At 35.5% G+C, this 16,856-nt stretch overlaps 1 long non-coding RNA gene across 1 annotated transcript; it reads right to left on the bottom strand.

Moving 5' to 3' along the window:
• Positions 1-4,166: 4,166 nt before the first annotated feature.
• On the bottom strand, positions 4,167-16,631 carry LOC120871436. Its single transcript, XR_005723016.1, has 3 exons — positions 16,618-16,631; positions 15,063-15,073; positions 4,167-4,399 (listed from the first exon to the last, which is right to left on the bottom strand). It is a non-coding gene; the product is annotated as an uncharacterized LOC120871436 (long non-coding RNA).
• Positions 16,632-16,856: the final 225 nt, after the last annotated feature.

Here is a 16,856-nt window from a genome sequence, read left to right as displayed (position 1 = left end):
TGATGCTGAAGCTGAAATTCCAATACTTTGGCCTTGATGCAAAAATCATCATTGGAAAAGACCGTGATGCTGGGAAAGTTTGAAGGCAGGAGAAGAAGGGGACAACAGAAGATGAGATGGCTGGATGGCATCACTGACTTGATGGACATGAGTCTGAGCAAGCCTTGGAAGTTGGCGATGGACAGGGAAGCCTGGTGTGCTACAGTCCATAAGGTCACAAAGGATTGGACATGACTGAGTGACAGAACTGAACTGACACACGAGTAAAAGTGGCAAGAATTCAGCACCACTATCCTGACCTTATAAGAAACAATAATAGAACTTCTCTAAGTAGAAAAGATCATGACTAGAAATATGTAAATTACAAGAGAAAATGTCTCAAATGGTAAAGGCAAGCACATAATAAACGTAGATGATCAACCTCTTGTAAAACTAGTAAAGAAATTTAAAAGACAAAGGTAGTAAAATTATCTATACCAACAATAGGTAATTAAGAGATACAAAAAGATGTAAAACACATCAAAAACTATATGTGGCAATGGGAAGTGAAATTGCAGGGCTGTTAGAATGAGTTCACCTTAAGAGATCATCAGCTTAAGGTCATCACAGAGACATAGAACAATGGAATAGTAAAGAAGATATAGAAATAAACCCACACTTATGTGGTCAATTCATCTAGGACAAAGGAGTCATCTCTTCAATAAATGGTACTGGGAAGGCAAAAGAATCAATTTAGAATATCTTTTTACAGCATGTGCAAAAACAAATGTCAAATAGATTAAAGACCTAAATATAAAACACAAAACCAGAAAACTCCTAGAAGAAAACATAGACATGTTCTCTGACATTCTAAGCACTTAAAAAAAAAAAAATCTTTTCAAGCAAAGAAAACAATAGCAAAAATAAACAAATGGGACTACATTGAACTAAAAAGCTTTCACAGAGTGAAGGAAACTATCAACAAAACAAAAAGGCAGCCTACTGAATAAAAGATATTTACAAATTGTACATCCAATAAGGGATTAATATATATAAAGAACTTATACAATTCAACACCCAAAACAAACAAGAACCAATAAAAAAACCCACAAACAACCTGGTTAAATAACAGAGAAGTCCTGAAAAGACAGTTTTCCAAAGAAGACATACAGATGGCCAACAAATACCTGAAAAGACACTCAACATTGCTAATCGTCAGGGAAATGCAAATCAACCCACAGTGAGATATCACCTATCACCTGTCAGAGTGGCTATTATCAAAAAAGACAACAACAACAAAAACTGGTGATTCATTTCTTATGTAATATTATACATGTTTCAATGCCATTCTCTCAAATTATCCAACCCTCTCCCTCTCCCACAAGCTGTATTTAGAAAAGGCAGAGGAATTGGAGGTCTGGCGTACTGCAGTCCAAGGGGTTGCAAAAAAGTCAGACTTGAATGAGTGATGAACTGAACTGAACTGAGGAATCAGAGATGAAATTGGCAACATTGGTTGAATCATCAAAAAAGCACAAGAATTCCAGAAAAACATCTACTTCTGCTTTGTTGCCTACTCTGAAGCCTTTGGTTGTGTGCATCAACACAAACTGTGGAAAATTCTTCAAGAGATGGGAATACCAGATCACCTTATCTGCCTCCTGAGAAATCTGTATGTAGGTCAAGAAGCAACAATAAGAACCAAACACGGAACAACAGACTAGTTTAAAATTGGGAAAGGAATGCATTAAGGCTGTGTATTGTCACCCTGCTTAATTAAATTATATGCAAAGTACATCATGGGAAAAGCCTGGATGGATGAAGCACAAGCTGGAATCAAAATTGCTGCGAGAAATATCAATAACCTCAGATATGCAAATGACACCACCTTTATGGCAGAAAGCAAAGAGGAACTGAACAGCCTCTTTAAAAAGTGAAAGAGGAGAGTGAAAAAGCTGGCTTAAAACTTAGCATTCAAAAAACTATGATCATGGCATCCGGTCCTATCACTTCATGACAAATAGATGGGGAAACAACAGAAACAGTGAGATTTTATTTTGGGGGGCTCCAAAATCACTGCAGATGGTGAGTTTAGTCATGGAATTAAAACACATTTCCTCCCTGGAAGAAAAGCTATGACAAACCTAGAGAGCATATTAAAAAGCAGAGGTGTTACTTTGCCAACAAAGGTCCGTCTAGTCAAAGCTTTGGTTTTTCCAGTAGTCATGTATGGATGTGACAGTTGGGCTATAAAGAAAACTGAGCACTGAAGAATTGATGCTTTTGAACTGTGGTGTTGGAGACGACTTTTGAGAGTCACTTGGACTGGAAGGAGATCTAACCAGTCCATCCTAAAGGAAATCAGTCCTGAATATTCATTGGAAGGACTGATGCTGAAGCTGAAGCTCCAATATTTTGGCCCTCTCATGCAAAGAGCTAACTCATTGGAAAAGACCCTGATGCTGTGAAAGATTGAAGGCAGGAGGATAAGGGGGCTAGAGAGGATTAGATGGTTGGATCGCATCACCAACTCAATGGACATGAGTTTGAGCAAGCTCTGGGAGTTTGTGATGAACCAGGAAGTCTGATGTGCTGCAGTCAACAGGTTGCAAAGATTCGAACAGGACTAAGGAACTGAAGTGAACTGAAGGAGGAACACAAGAGACACATATTAATAACAAAAATTAAATACAAAGAAAAAATAATAAAAACAACAAGGGTAAAGCAAAACAACATACAAGGGAATACCCATAAGGTTATCAACTGATTTTTCAGCAGAAATTATGCAGGCCAGAAGGGAGTGGCACAGTATATTTAACGTGATGAAAGGGAAATATCTACAACCATGTCTACTCTACCCAGAAAGACTCTCATTCATATTTGATGAAATGAAAAGCTTTACAGACAAGAAAAGATAATTCATCACAAACAAACCAGCTTTATAACAAATGTAAAAGAAATTCTCTATTCCAAGGTAAAAAAGAGGCCACAACTAGAAACAAGAATTTAACAAATGTAAAACCTCACTTTAAAAGGCAAAAAAAAAAAAAAAAAAAGAGTTAATGTAGGAAATTATTCACCACCAATATGATATCAAAACCAGCAACCTTGAGAAGAGGAGAGTACAAATGTAAAATATGTGGTGGATTCATGTCAATGTATGGCAAAACCAATACAGAATTGTAAAGTAAAATAAAAAGAAAAATGGAAAAAAATAAAAAAAAATAAAATATGGAAATTGTGCTTAAAATGAAAAGACCAAGTCTTTTATAAAATCTTATATATATACCTAGACTGCTATATCAAATCTCACGGAAAATGCAAATCACAAAAAAAAAACTATAATAGATACAAATAAAAAATGAAAACACTAGAAATGATAGTCAAACCACAGAAAAAGAGAAAAAACAAAAAGAGTAAGGAAACGAGAAAAGACCTAGAAAAGTAAACACAAGACAATTAAGAAAATTACAATAAGAAAAAAAGTCAATAATTACCTTAAAAGTAAATGGATTAAATGCTCCAACCAAAAGTCATAGACTACCCAAATGGATACAAAACCAAGATCTGCACATATGCTGGCCATAGAGACCTACTTCAGACATAGGGAAACATACAGACTGAACATGAGGGGATGGAAAAAAATATTCCATTAAAATGAGAATCAAAGAAAAACTGGGCTAGCAATACTCATATCAGACAAATAAACTTTAAAATAGAGACTTATAATAGACAAAGAAGGACAATACATAATAATGACAGGATGACTCCAAGAAGATAAAACAATTGTAAATATATATGCTACCAAAATAGGAATATATAAGCTAAATGTTAATAGCCGTAAAAAAGGGAAATGAACACTAACACAATAATAGTGGTAGATCTTAAAAAACTTTATTTACACCAAAGGGCAGATGATCCAGACAGAAAATTAATAAGGAAATAAACTTTAAGTGACAAAAGAGAACCCATAGTCATAACTCACACTTTAAAAATATTTCATCTCACAACAACAGAACACATATTCTTCTCAAGTGTACAAAGAACATTTTAAAGGATAGATCACATATTGCCACAATCAAGCCTTGGTAAGTTAAAAAAAATTGAAATCATATCAAGCATTTTTCCAACCACAAGGCTGTGAGATTAGAAATCAATTATGAAGAAAAAAATATATATAAAAAAAAAAACACAGACACATGAAGACTAAACAATGGTACTAAACAATCAATGGATTACAGAAGAAATCAAAGAGGAAACCAAAAAAAAATCTGGAAATAAATATGATGATACATAACCTTTGGGATACAGCAAAAATAGTTCTAAGAGGGAACTTTATAGCATTATAATCTTATCTCAGGACACAAGAAAAATCTCAAATAACCAACGTAACCATACATCTAAAGCAACCAGAGAAAGACTATAAAAAGAACAAGGAAAACCCAAAGTCAATAAAAGGAATGAAATTATAAAAATCAGAGAAGAAATAAATAAAATAGAGATGAAAAAGACAATAGCAAAGAACAATGAAATGAAAAGCTAATTCTCTGAGAAGATAAACAAAATTGTTAATCCTTTAGTGAGACTCATCAAGGAAAAAACAGAGAAAACTCATGTCAATAAAATTATAAATTAAAAAGAAGCAGTTACAACTTAAATTACAGAAATACAAAGGATCAAAAAATTTTTTAAAGCTATAACTTTTAAAGACTGAACCAGGAAGAAAAAGAAAATATGAATAGACAAATCACAAGTAATGAGATTGAAACTGTGATTTGAAAAAAAGCCAAGCAAGCAAAAGTTCAGGACCAGATGGTTTCAAAGTCAAATTCTATCAAACATTCATAGAGTTAACAGTGCTGCTTCTGAAACTCTTCCAAATAATTGCAGAGGAAGAAATATTCCTAAGCTCATTGTACAAGGCCACTATCACCCTGATACCAAAACCAGACAATGAGATCACACAGAAAAAACAAAATTACAGACAAATATCAGGAATGAACAGACATACAAAAAAATCTCAACAAAACTCTAGTAAACAGAATCCAATGCCACATTAAAAGGATTATATACCCTGAGAAAGAAGGATTTATTCTAGGGATGCAAGGATTCTTTAGTAAATGCAAATCAATTGATGTTATACACCATATTAAAAAATTGAAGAATAAAAGCAAATGATCATCTCAGCAGAAAAAAACTCTTGACAAAATTCAACATCCATTTATGATAAACAAATATATTAAAAAACTCAAGAAAGTGGATATAGAGGAAACCTCAACATATTAAAGGCCATATATAACAAATCCATAGCAAACATCACTCTCACTGGTGAAAATCCAAAAACATTTCTTCTAAGACCAGGAACACAACAAGGGTGTCCACTCTCACCACTTTTATTCAACATAGTTTTTGAAGTCAAAAACTATGACTTGCCATGACAATCAGAGAAGAAAATGAAATAAAAAGAATTTAGATAGGAAAAGAAGTAAAGTTGTCACTTTTTTTTTGCAGATGACACAATATGTATACATAGAAAATCCTAAACATGTTACCAGAAAGTTACTAGAATTTATCATAATTTTGGTAAAGTTGCAGGATGCAAAATTATTACATAGAAATCTGTTGCATTCCTATACACTAACAATGAAAGATCAGAAACAGAAATTAAGGAAATAACCCCATTTACCATGACATCAACAATTTAAAATTATATAGGGATAAACCTACCTAAAGAGAAAAAAGATCTTTACTTCAAAAAATGTAAGATACCAAAGAAAGAAATCAATGTTGACAAAACAGATGGAGAGATATACTATGTTCTTGGATTGTGAGAATCAATACTGTGAAAATGGCTATACTACTCAAAGCAATCTACAGATTTAATGCATTCCCTATCAAATAACCAAAGGCATTTTTTCACACAATTAGAACAAAAAATTTATAATTTGAATTCACACAAAAATTCCAAATATCTGAAGTGATCTTGAGAAAAGAAAATGAACTGAAGGAGTCAGATTCTCTAACTTCAGACTATACTAGAAATCTATAATCTTCAAAACAGAGTGGTACAGGCACAGAAACAGCAACACAGATAAATGCAACAGGTTAGAAAATCCAGAGATAAATCCAAGCACCTATTGTCACTTAATCTATGACAAAGTAGGCAAAAACTGACAATGGAGAAAAGACAGTCTCTTTAATTAGTGGTTCTGGGTAAACTCTTCAGCTACTTGTAAAAAAAATATAATTAGAACATTCTCTAACACCATACAAAAAAAGAAAACAGAAAAATAGATTAAAATAAAACTAAAAATGGATGAAAGTGCTACATATAAAGTTAGACACTAAAATTCTTAGGGGGAAGCATAAACAGATAAGTCTCTGCTATAAATAGTGGAAGATCTTTTTTGATCCACTTTCTAGAGGCTCAAAGGCTTTTTGTACAATAATAGAAGCTAGAAACAAAACAAAAAGACAATCCATATAATTGGAGAAAATATTGGCAAGTGAAGCTACCAACAAGGGATTAATCTTCAAAATATACAAACAGTTCATTTCAATAACAAAAATAAAAGTCAATAAAAAATGGGCAAACATAAATAGACATTTCTGCAAAGAAGACATACAGATGACCAAAAAATACATGAAAAGATTCTCAACATCATAAATTATCAGAGAAATGAAAATTAGAAATACAATTAGGTATTACCTCACACTGATTAGAATATCCATCATCAAAAAATCTACAAAGAATAAATGCTAGAGAGAGTGTGGAGAAAATAGAAACCCTTACAATGTAAGTGGGAATGTAAATTGATACAGCCACTATGGAGAACAGTATGGAGGTTCCTCTGAAAAACTAAACATAGAGCTATTATATGATCTTGTAATCCCATTCCTGGGCATTTATCCAGAGAAAACCATATTTTGAAAAAAAAAAAAAAAAAACATTCTGCACCCCAGTGTTCATTGCAGCACTATTTATAATAGCTAGGAAATATAAGTAACATAAATGTCAATCAACAGAGAAATGGATAAAGAAGTGGCACATATATACAAGGGGATATTATTCAGCTATTTAAAAAAAATAATAAAATAATGTCATTTGCAGCAACACTGATGGACCTAGAGATTATCATACTGGGTAAAGTAAGTCAGAAAGAAAATACACGATATCACTTATATGTGGAGTCTAAAAACATAGTATATTATTTACAAAACAGAAATAGAGTCACAGATGTAGAACATAAACTTATGGTTACCAGGGTTGAAAGTTGGGAAGGGATAAATTGGGAGACTGGGATTGAAATAAACACACTACTATAGATAAAATAGATAGCTAATAAGTACCTACTGTTTAGCACAGGAATCTGTTCTCAATACTCTCTCATAACCTATATTAGAAAAGAATTTTAAAGAGAGTGTATGTATGTATATGTATAACTGATTCACTTTGCAGTATAGCAGACTCTAATACATTTTAAATCAACTGCAGACCAACAAAAATTAAAAAGAAATAAGAATCAGGGCATTGTAAACAATTTTGTCAAGGCAAAACAGAACAAAGTTTCTGTTTATGGAGATGGGGAAGACAAACAAAACAGCTACTTTCTGGATCAGTGGGAATCCAAACCAAGTAGTTGCTTTTGTGCATTTTACATGTGAATTTTTGAATACTGCTTAGAAATCCAATGGTCTTTGAAGATGTTTGTATGTTAAGTTTTAAGTCAAAACTCAATCTGTTAATTTTTCATCTTTAGAAATAGATGGAATATAAAATCATGAGACATAGAGGTTGTTTACAGTGAGTTCACTAGGGTAGGAATCCAGGACTGAGCCCTGGTCTTCTTTGACCTATGAAATTCAGGTGAGTGAGGCCAGTAATGTAAGAAGAGGATTAGGAGAGAGTGATTCCTGGAGGCCATGTGAATAAACCATCTAACAAGGCATAATGAACTCTATCAAATGCTGATAGAGTAAGGAGGCTAAAAATTACCTTTGGTCTTCACAGTCAAAATGAGTGACCTGGAAGAGAGAATTAACAGAGAGTAAATTTTGTTGCATTTATTTAGAAAATAGAAAGAAATCAAATGAAGACAAACATTGACAATTCTTATAATAGGTTTTGCTGTAAAAAGAATAGTGATATTAAGCAATACCTAGAAAAGTCTGTGGTAATAGAATACTCATTGGAAGGACTGATGCTGAAGCTGAAGCTCCTGTATTTTGGTAATATTATGCGAACAGCTGACTCATTGGAAAAATCCCTGATGCTTGGAAAGATTGAGGGCATTAAGAAGAGGGTGTCCAAGGATGAGATGACTGGACTGTATGCATTGGACTTGAACTTGCCAAATTTAGGGAGATGCTGAGAGAGGGAGGCCTGGTGTGCTGGAGTCCACAGGGTCAGGACACAACTGGGTGACTGAACAACAACAAGAGAAGTCTTCTATGGTTTAGTTCAGTTCAGTCGCTCAGTTGTGTCTGACTCTTTGTGACCCCATGAATTGCAGCACGCCAGGCCTCCCTGTCCATCACCAGCTCCCAGAGTTCACTCAGACTCACGTCCATCGAGTCAGTGATGCCATCCAGCCATCTCATCCTCTGTCGTCCCCTTCTCCTCCTGCCTCCAATCCCTCCCAGCATCAGAGTCTTTTCCAATGAGTCAACTCTTCGCATGAGGTGGCCAAAGTATTGGAGTTTCAGCTTCAGCATCAGTCCTTACAATAAACACCCAGGACTGATCTCCTTTAGGATGGACTGGTTTCATCTCCTTGCAGTCCAAGGGACTCTCAAGAGTCTTCTCCAACACCACAGTTCAAAGGCATCAGTTCTTCAGCACTCAGTCTTCTTCACAGTCCACTCTCACATCCATACATGACCACAGGAAAAACCATAGCCTTGACTAGACGGACCTTAGTCAGCAAAGTAATGTCCCTGCTTTTCAATATGCTATCTAGGTTGGTCATAACTTTCCTTCTAAGGAGTAAGCGTCTTTTAATTTCATGGCTGCAGTCATCATCTGCAGTGATTTTGGAGCCCCCCAAAATAAAGTCTGACACTGTTCCCAGTGTTTCCGCATCTTGTATGGTAATGAGAGGGTATTTAAAATGCAGCCACAGCATACTTTAATAATGATGGAAATGATCTAATTAAGGGCAAAAAATGTATGGGAGCATGTCAAAAGACTGGATAAATATAATAAAACTGAATGGAGCACTCCTGGATCACAGAAGTTAGCAGTAATTTAAGTTTAAATCCATCAACAGGGGTGTGTACATTTTCCCAATCATGCTGAACAGACAGTATAAAAGAGTTGTACTGAATCATGGAATTTGAGATTTCCTTACCTGCTGTTCTATTATAGACATGGAGAAATAGCCTCAGGGAGAAAATGTCTAATAAAAACTAGATTTTCATTGTTCACTGGAATTTCCTGAAGATTGTAAAATAACAAGTGCAAACCTTGAAAGGATGCTATTATGATAAAAAAAAGTGTTCTGCATATAGATGGATTTATTCTTAATAATATGTACCTTTTATTTTCTATCTGTCTTTGAAAGCAATTTTGTGTTGGGAGGAGGGTGATATTGACAGCATAATGGGAATATTTGATTAACCATTTTTTAATAAAATCTACTTTCTTTGAATAAGACTTAAAAAAAAAAAGAAAAAGGAAAAAAAAAAAAACACAAACAACCAATCATAGGAATTAAAAAGACTAGATTACCACAAAGATTAAAATACTGTAAGAAATACCAAGAAAAACAATATTATTGAAAATATATATAAAATGATCAGATCTTGAGAAAAATAACACTTATAAAGCTGATTTGAAAAAGAGAAATTATCTAAATATATGCTAATCATTGAATCAGTAGTTAAAATATGCATATAATAAACATGGGCCATTAGTAGTTTCACAAAACATTCAAGATACCAAATGTTTTGATCTTATATACATGTTTTTAAATAGTTCAAGAGGAAAAAACTCTTTCCAATTCAACCTTGATGCCAGCATCAGGTTTATATTAGAAAGGAAAATCACAGGCCAGTTTCAGTAACAAAAAAAATTCAATAGGCTTAAATTAATACACTGCTGTTGCTGCTGCTAAGTTGAGCCAGTCGTGTCCGACTCTGTGCAACCCCATAGATGGCAGCCCACCAGGATCCCCTGTCCTTGGGATTCTCCAGGCAAAAACGCTGGAGTGGGTTGCCATTTCCTTCTCCAATGCATGGAAGTGAAAAGTGAAAGTGAAGTCATTCAGTCGTGTCCGACTCTTAGCGACCCCATGGACTGCAGCCTACCAGGTTCCTCCATCCGTGGGATTTTCCAGGCAAGAGTACTGGAGTGGGTCACTAGTGCCTTCTCTGGAATTAATACACAGCAGTGGATAAAAAATTAACAAATGATCAAATTGTAGCTATCCCAGGAATCCAAAAGTGGTTTAACATGTTAAAATCCATAAAGATCATTCACCACATCAAATATTAACTACTTGCAAAACAAAATTTGACAAAATGAAGCACTGAAAAGATTTTAAAAAATTAGCAAACTAAAAGGGGTATCCTCTAATCTGATAAGAGGTTTCCACCAAAAGGCTAAAGGAAGTATGGTGAAACAGTTGGAAATTTCCTTTTAAAATCATGAACAAGTTAAGAACATATAATCCTGCTACACTATTAAACATGGTATTGGCAGTCTTTGCTAACGTTGTAATACAAGAAGAAAAAATAAAAGTTGTCCACACTTGAAGAAATGGAATTATTTTTCTCAAATTATAATTGTTTACAAAACTTACCCACAAATTTACAGGCTATTAGAAGCACAAATTTAGTAAGCTGGTTGGAAATGTAATCAATAATAAAATATCAATATATTTCTTTATATAGTAAGAAAACAAAACTTTAAGACTACTACAATATACAACAGGAAAATATATTGTATACATAAGAATAATTCTAATTAAAGTTGTGAAAATATTTTATCAAGAAAATTATAAAACTTTAGGAAAGGATTTAAAGTAGATCTAAACAAATGGGAAATAAACATTTTTATTGCCAGTGCAATTCAATATCATGAAATTTATATTATTAGTCAAATTTATTGATAATTTAATCTTAATTTCATCAAAATCCTTAGAGTTTTCTGTAGAATTTGACAGGGTGATTCTATAATTTATGCATAAAAACAAATAACAAGAAAAACAATCTTGAGCATAAAAATAATATGGGGCCTCTGCATTATGATTACTCAGATTTACTCTTAAGCTACACTAATTTAAAAAATATTATGTGACACAGGAGTATAAACACTAACCAGTGAAATACTAGATAACCCATTACCATACACAAGCTTATTTGGACATTTGCTATACAGTACAAGGAGCATTTTTAATAACTGTTGAAAGATAGACAATAAATGGTGCTGGGACAGTTAGGCATCCATATGGAGAGAAAATAAAATTGGACCTCAATATCACAATACATATGAAAATAATTATCAGATAGATTAAATTAGGATTTAGTTGTGAAAGACAAACTTAAAACTTTTAGAGCAAACATAGGTAAATTTCACTGCGGGAAAATTTGATCATCTTAGTGAAGTATTTCTTCAAGAGGCTAGAAAAAGTGCTACTACAAAAGTAAAGACTGATAACATATGCTACATTAAAAATTAAAAATTTGCATTCATAAGAAAACACCATAAATAAAGTGGAAAACAAGCCACATTTTATAAGAATGCATTTGTAACACACAACCAATAAACAGTATGTAAAATATGTAAGGAAATCATATAAATCAGTAAAATATAGATAATGCAATTAAAAAATAAGAAAACAATATCTACTAGCATTTTTTCAGAATAGTGAAAAGATGTGTGTGTGCTCAGTCATGTCTGACTTTTTGTGAGCCCATGGACTGTATCCAGCTAGGCTCCTCTGTCCGTATTATTTTTCAGGCAAGAATATTGGAGTGGGTTGCCATTTCCTCCTCCAGGGGATCTTCCAAACTCTATGATCGAGATTGCATCTCCTGTGTCTCCTGCTTGGCAGGCAGGTTCTTACCACTGAGCTACCTGGGATGGCACATGAAAAAGAATCAATATCATTAATGATCAGAGAAATGCAAATTATGAACATAGTTATATTCTCTTTTATTAAGTTGGAAAATATTATGAAGTATGATGATACCAAATATTGGTAACACCATATAATGTAAGAGACTTAGAAAATTAATGTTAATTTTATTATCATTTTAAATAATAAAATTAATGAATAATTAGCATTTTCTACTGAACTGAAGATGTTCAATACACTCAGTTCAGTTCAGTCGCTCAGTCGTGTCCGACTCTTTGTGACCCCATGGACTGCAGCATGCCAGGCCTGTCCATCACCAACTCCCGGAGCCTATTCAAACTCATGTCCATTGAGTCAGTGAGGCCATCCAACAATCTCACCCTCTGTTGTCACCTTCTCCTCCTGCCCTCAATCTTTCCCAGAATCAGGGTCTTTTCAAATGAGTCAGTACTTCGTATCAGGTGGCCAAAGTATTGGAGTTTCAGCTTTAGCATCAGTCCTTCCAATGAACACCCAGGACTGATCTCCCTTAGAATGGACAGGTTGGATCTCCTTGCAGACCAAGGGACCCTCAAGAGTCTTATCCAACACCACAGTTTGAAAGCATCAATTCTTTGGTGCCCAGCTTTCTTTATAGTCCAAGTCTCACATCCATACATGACCACTGGAAAAAACATAGCCTTGACTAGACAAAGTAATGTCTCTGCTTTGTAATACGCTGTCTAGGTTGGTCATAACTTTCCTTCCAAGGAGTAAGCATCTTTTAATTTCATGGCTGCAATCACCATCTGCAGTGATTTTGGAGCCCAAGAAAATAAAGTCAGTCACTGTTTCCACTGTATCGCCATCTATTTGCCATGAAGTGATGGGACTGGATGCCATGATCTTAGCTTTCTGAATGTTGAGCTTTAAGCCAAGTTTTTCACTCTCCTCTTTCACTTTCATCAAGAGGCTATTTTGTTCTTCTTCACTTTCTGCCATAAGGGTGGTGTCATCTGCATATCTGAGGTTATTGATATTTCTCCTGGCAATCTTGATTCCAGCTTGTGTTTCACCCAGCCTGACATTTTGCATGATGTACTCTGCATATAAGTTAAATAAGCAGGGTGACAATATACAGTGTTCATACACTACAATCAGTAATTCTCCCAGGTACTTACTTTTTAAAAATACTTTTACATAGGCACTAGAAGTAAAGAATGTTAACAGCACCAGTTCACAGTATCAAACAGTTTGGAGATCCCTAATGTTCACCAACAGAACAATATAAAAATATATTATGGTATCGGCATGTAAAAAAAAAAACACTATAAATCCTTTATTTACAAAAAGAATCTTAAAGATCTAATGTTGAATGAAAAAAGCAAATCCCATATTGTATGATACTATTCTTAAAGCTGAAGAAAAAACAATAAAGCATTCAGCACTCTATACATACACAGTAAAATTTAAAAATTGAGGGAGAATGCAAACATAAATCCTGAATAGTGGTTATGCTTAGAAGGTGAGGAAGGAAGACTGGATAGGAAAAAGCTCAGATGTTTGGGTACATGATCATTCATTAAGTTAATAATGCCTTGTAAATTAAATCTATCTTACATGTTTTCTTTGGAATACAAAATATAACTTCAAGAAAAGAAAAAAAAATAAAATAAAATGTAGTAAGAGTTACTTAAGTGGATGAAAAAGCAGAATTTAAACCTGAGAGGACAGAAATAATTTTGAGTCTTTGCTTTTCTATTTTGGGATTTCATGAATATTTTGAGATTTTATGGGACATGGAACAACGGACTGGTTCCAAATTGGGAAAGAAGTATTTCAAGACTGTATATTGTTACTCTGCTTATTTAACTTATATGCAGAGTACATCATGCAAAATGTCAGGCTGGGTGAAACACAAGCTGGAATCAAGATTGCCAGGAGAAATATCAATAACCTCAGATAGGCAGATGACACCACTCTTATGGCAGAAAGCAAAGACAAACTAAAGAGCCTCTTGATGAATGTGAAAGAGGAAAATGAAAAAGCTGGTTTAAAACTCAACATTCAAAAAATGAAGATCATAACATCTGGTCCCATCACTTCATGGCAAATAGATGGGGAAACAGTGGAAACAACAATAGACTTTATTTTCTTGGGCTCCAAAATCACTGCAGATGGTGAGTGCAGCCATGAAATTAAAAGATGCTTGCTCCTTGGAAGCAAAGCTATGACCAATCTAGACAGCATATTAAAAAGCAGAGACATTACTTTGCCAACAAAGGTCCATCTAGTCAAAGTGGTGGTTTTCCAGTAGTCATGTATGGATATGAGAGTTGGACTGTAAAGAAAGCTGAGTGTGGAAGAATTCATGCTTTCGAACTGTGATGTTGGAGAAGACTTTTGAGAGTCACTTGGACTGCAAGGAGATCAAACCAGTCAATCCTAAAGAAATCAGTCCTGAATATTCATTAGAAGAACTGATGCTGAAGCTCCAATACTTTGGCCACCTGTTGTGAAGAATGGACTCATTAGAAAAGACCTTAATGCTGGGAAGGCTTGAAGGCAGGCTGGGAAGGCTTGAAGGCAGACAGGGAAGGGGATGGCAGAGGGTGAGATGGTTGGATGGCATCACTGACTCAATGGATATGAATTGAGCAAGCCCTGGGAGATAGTGAAGGACAGGGAAGCCAGGCATGCTGCAGTCTATGGGATCACAAAAAGTCAGGCACAATTGAACAACTGATCAACAACAATGAGTATTTTTACTGAATGTAGGGAAAACACATGGAGATGTCATTATTTATTTACATTATAACCTAGATTTCTAAATATTAGGTATTTTTAACTTGCATGTTGAAAAAGACCTTCTTTTCCTCATAGGGGATTGGAATGCAAAAATAGGAAGTCAAGAGAGATCTGGAGAAGCAAGCAAGTTTGGCCTTGTAGTACAAAATGAGGACAGCAAAGGTTAGCAAAGCTTTGCACTAGAACATGCTGGACATAGCACTCTCTTCTAACAACACAAGACACCACTGGCCCTCTCCAGATGATCAATACCAAAATCATATTGATTATTTTCTTTGAGGAAGAAAAGCCTTATACAGTCAGTTAAAAACAAGGCCTGGAGCTGACGGTGGCTCAGACCATTGGCTCCTTGTTGCAAAATTCAGCCTTAAGTCTATGAATATAGGGAAAACCACTAGATCTGTCAGGTATGACCTAAATCAAAACCCTTGTGGTTATACAGTAGAGGTGAGGAATGCAGTCAAGGGATTAGAAATGGTAGCCAACGTGCCTGAAGAACCATGGACAGAGGTTTGTAACATTGCACAAAGGCAGTGACCAAAATCATCCCAAAGAAAAGAAAGATGTTAGAAGGCACAGTGGTTGTCTGAGGAAGCTTACAAATAGCTCAGAAAGGAAAAGAAGTAATATGCAAGGGAGAAAGGGAAAGATACATCCACCTGAATGCAGAGTTCCAGAGAATAGCAAGGAGAGATAAGAAAACTTTCTTAAGTGAACAATGCAGGGAAACAGAGGAATGCAATAGAATGGGAAACACTAAAGATCTCCTCAAGAAAGTTGGTGATATCAAGGGAACATTTCATGCAAGGATGGGCACAATAAAGGACAGAACCGCTAAATAACAGAAACAGAAGAGATTTAGAAGAGGTGACAAGAATACACAGAAGAGGGCTTACAGTTCAATATAGCAGAGGAGCAGGATGTATGCTTATCTCCTTCTGCGAGAGCATAAAAATCCCAACTAACTGTAGAACAGCCTTCAACAGGAGGACACTGAACCCACCAGAAAAAGATACCCCATGTCCAAGACAAAGAAGAAGCCACAGTGAAATGGTAAAGTGAAAGTGAAAGTGAAGTTGCTCAGTCGTGCCCAACTTTCTGCGACCCCATGTACTGTAGCCTACCAAGCTCCTCCATCCATGGGATTTTCCAGGCAAGAGTACTGGAGTGGGTTGCCATTTCCTTCTACAGGAGCTCTTCCCAACCCAGGGATTGAACCCACATTGTAGGCAAACGCTTTACCGTCTGAGCCACCAGGGAAGTGAGATGGTAGGAGGGGTGCAATCATGATAAAATCAAATCCTACACCTGCTGGGTCAGTGACCCACAAACTAGAGAACAATAATTTCAAAGTTCTCCCACTGTTGTGAAGGTTCTGAATCCCATGACAGGCTTCCCAGCCTGGGGATCCAAAAAGTGGACTGGGAATCCCCATGAAATCTTACTCTGAAGGCTGTGGGATTTGATTATAGGACTTCTGCAGGACTGGGAGGAACAGAGACTCCAGTCTTGGAGGGCACAAACAAAATATTATTGCACCAAGACCTAGAGGAAAGGAGTGGTGACCCCACAGGAGACTGAACCAAAACTACCTACTAGTGTTGGAAGACCTCCTGTGGAGGTGTGGGTCAGCAGACGTTCACCACAGGGATAGGGAGACTGGCAGCAGCAGTCCTGGAAGGTCCCCTTTGGCATAAACCCGCTCAGAGTTTACCATTAACCCCACCATAGAGCCCTTAGGACCACAGGGCTGAACTGCCTCAGGCCAAACAATTAGCAGAGGGAGTGCAACCCCACCCATCAGCAGATAATTGGATTGAAGCTTTACTGAACAAGATACTGTTCAACAGAGCAACACTCAGTTTTTCCCACTGCCAGTGCCTCCCATCAGGAAGCTTATTCAAGCCTTTTAGCCTCAAGAAGCAATAAGAACAACAGTCTCACAGCAGCTAGAACAAAAACCACATTACAGAAAGCTTATCAGGATGAAAAAAACAGAAACTTATGTTT

Source organism: Oryx dammah, unplaced genomic scaffold (genome assembly GCF_014754425.2).
Source record: "Oryx dammah isolate SB20612 unplaced genomic scaffold, SCBI_Odam_1.1 HiC_scaffold_12, whole genome shotgun sequence".
NCBI lineage: Eukaryota > Metazoa > Chordata > Mammalia > Artiodactyla > Bovidae > Oryx > Oryx dammah.
Note: the sequence above shows the minus strand (reverse complement) of the source record. Positions and strands in the feature narration are given on the sequence as shown.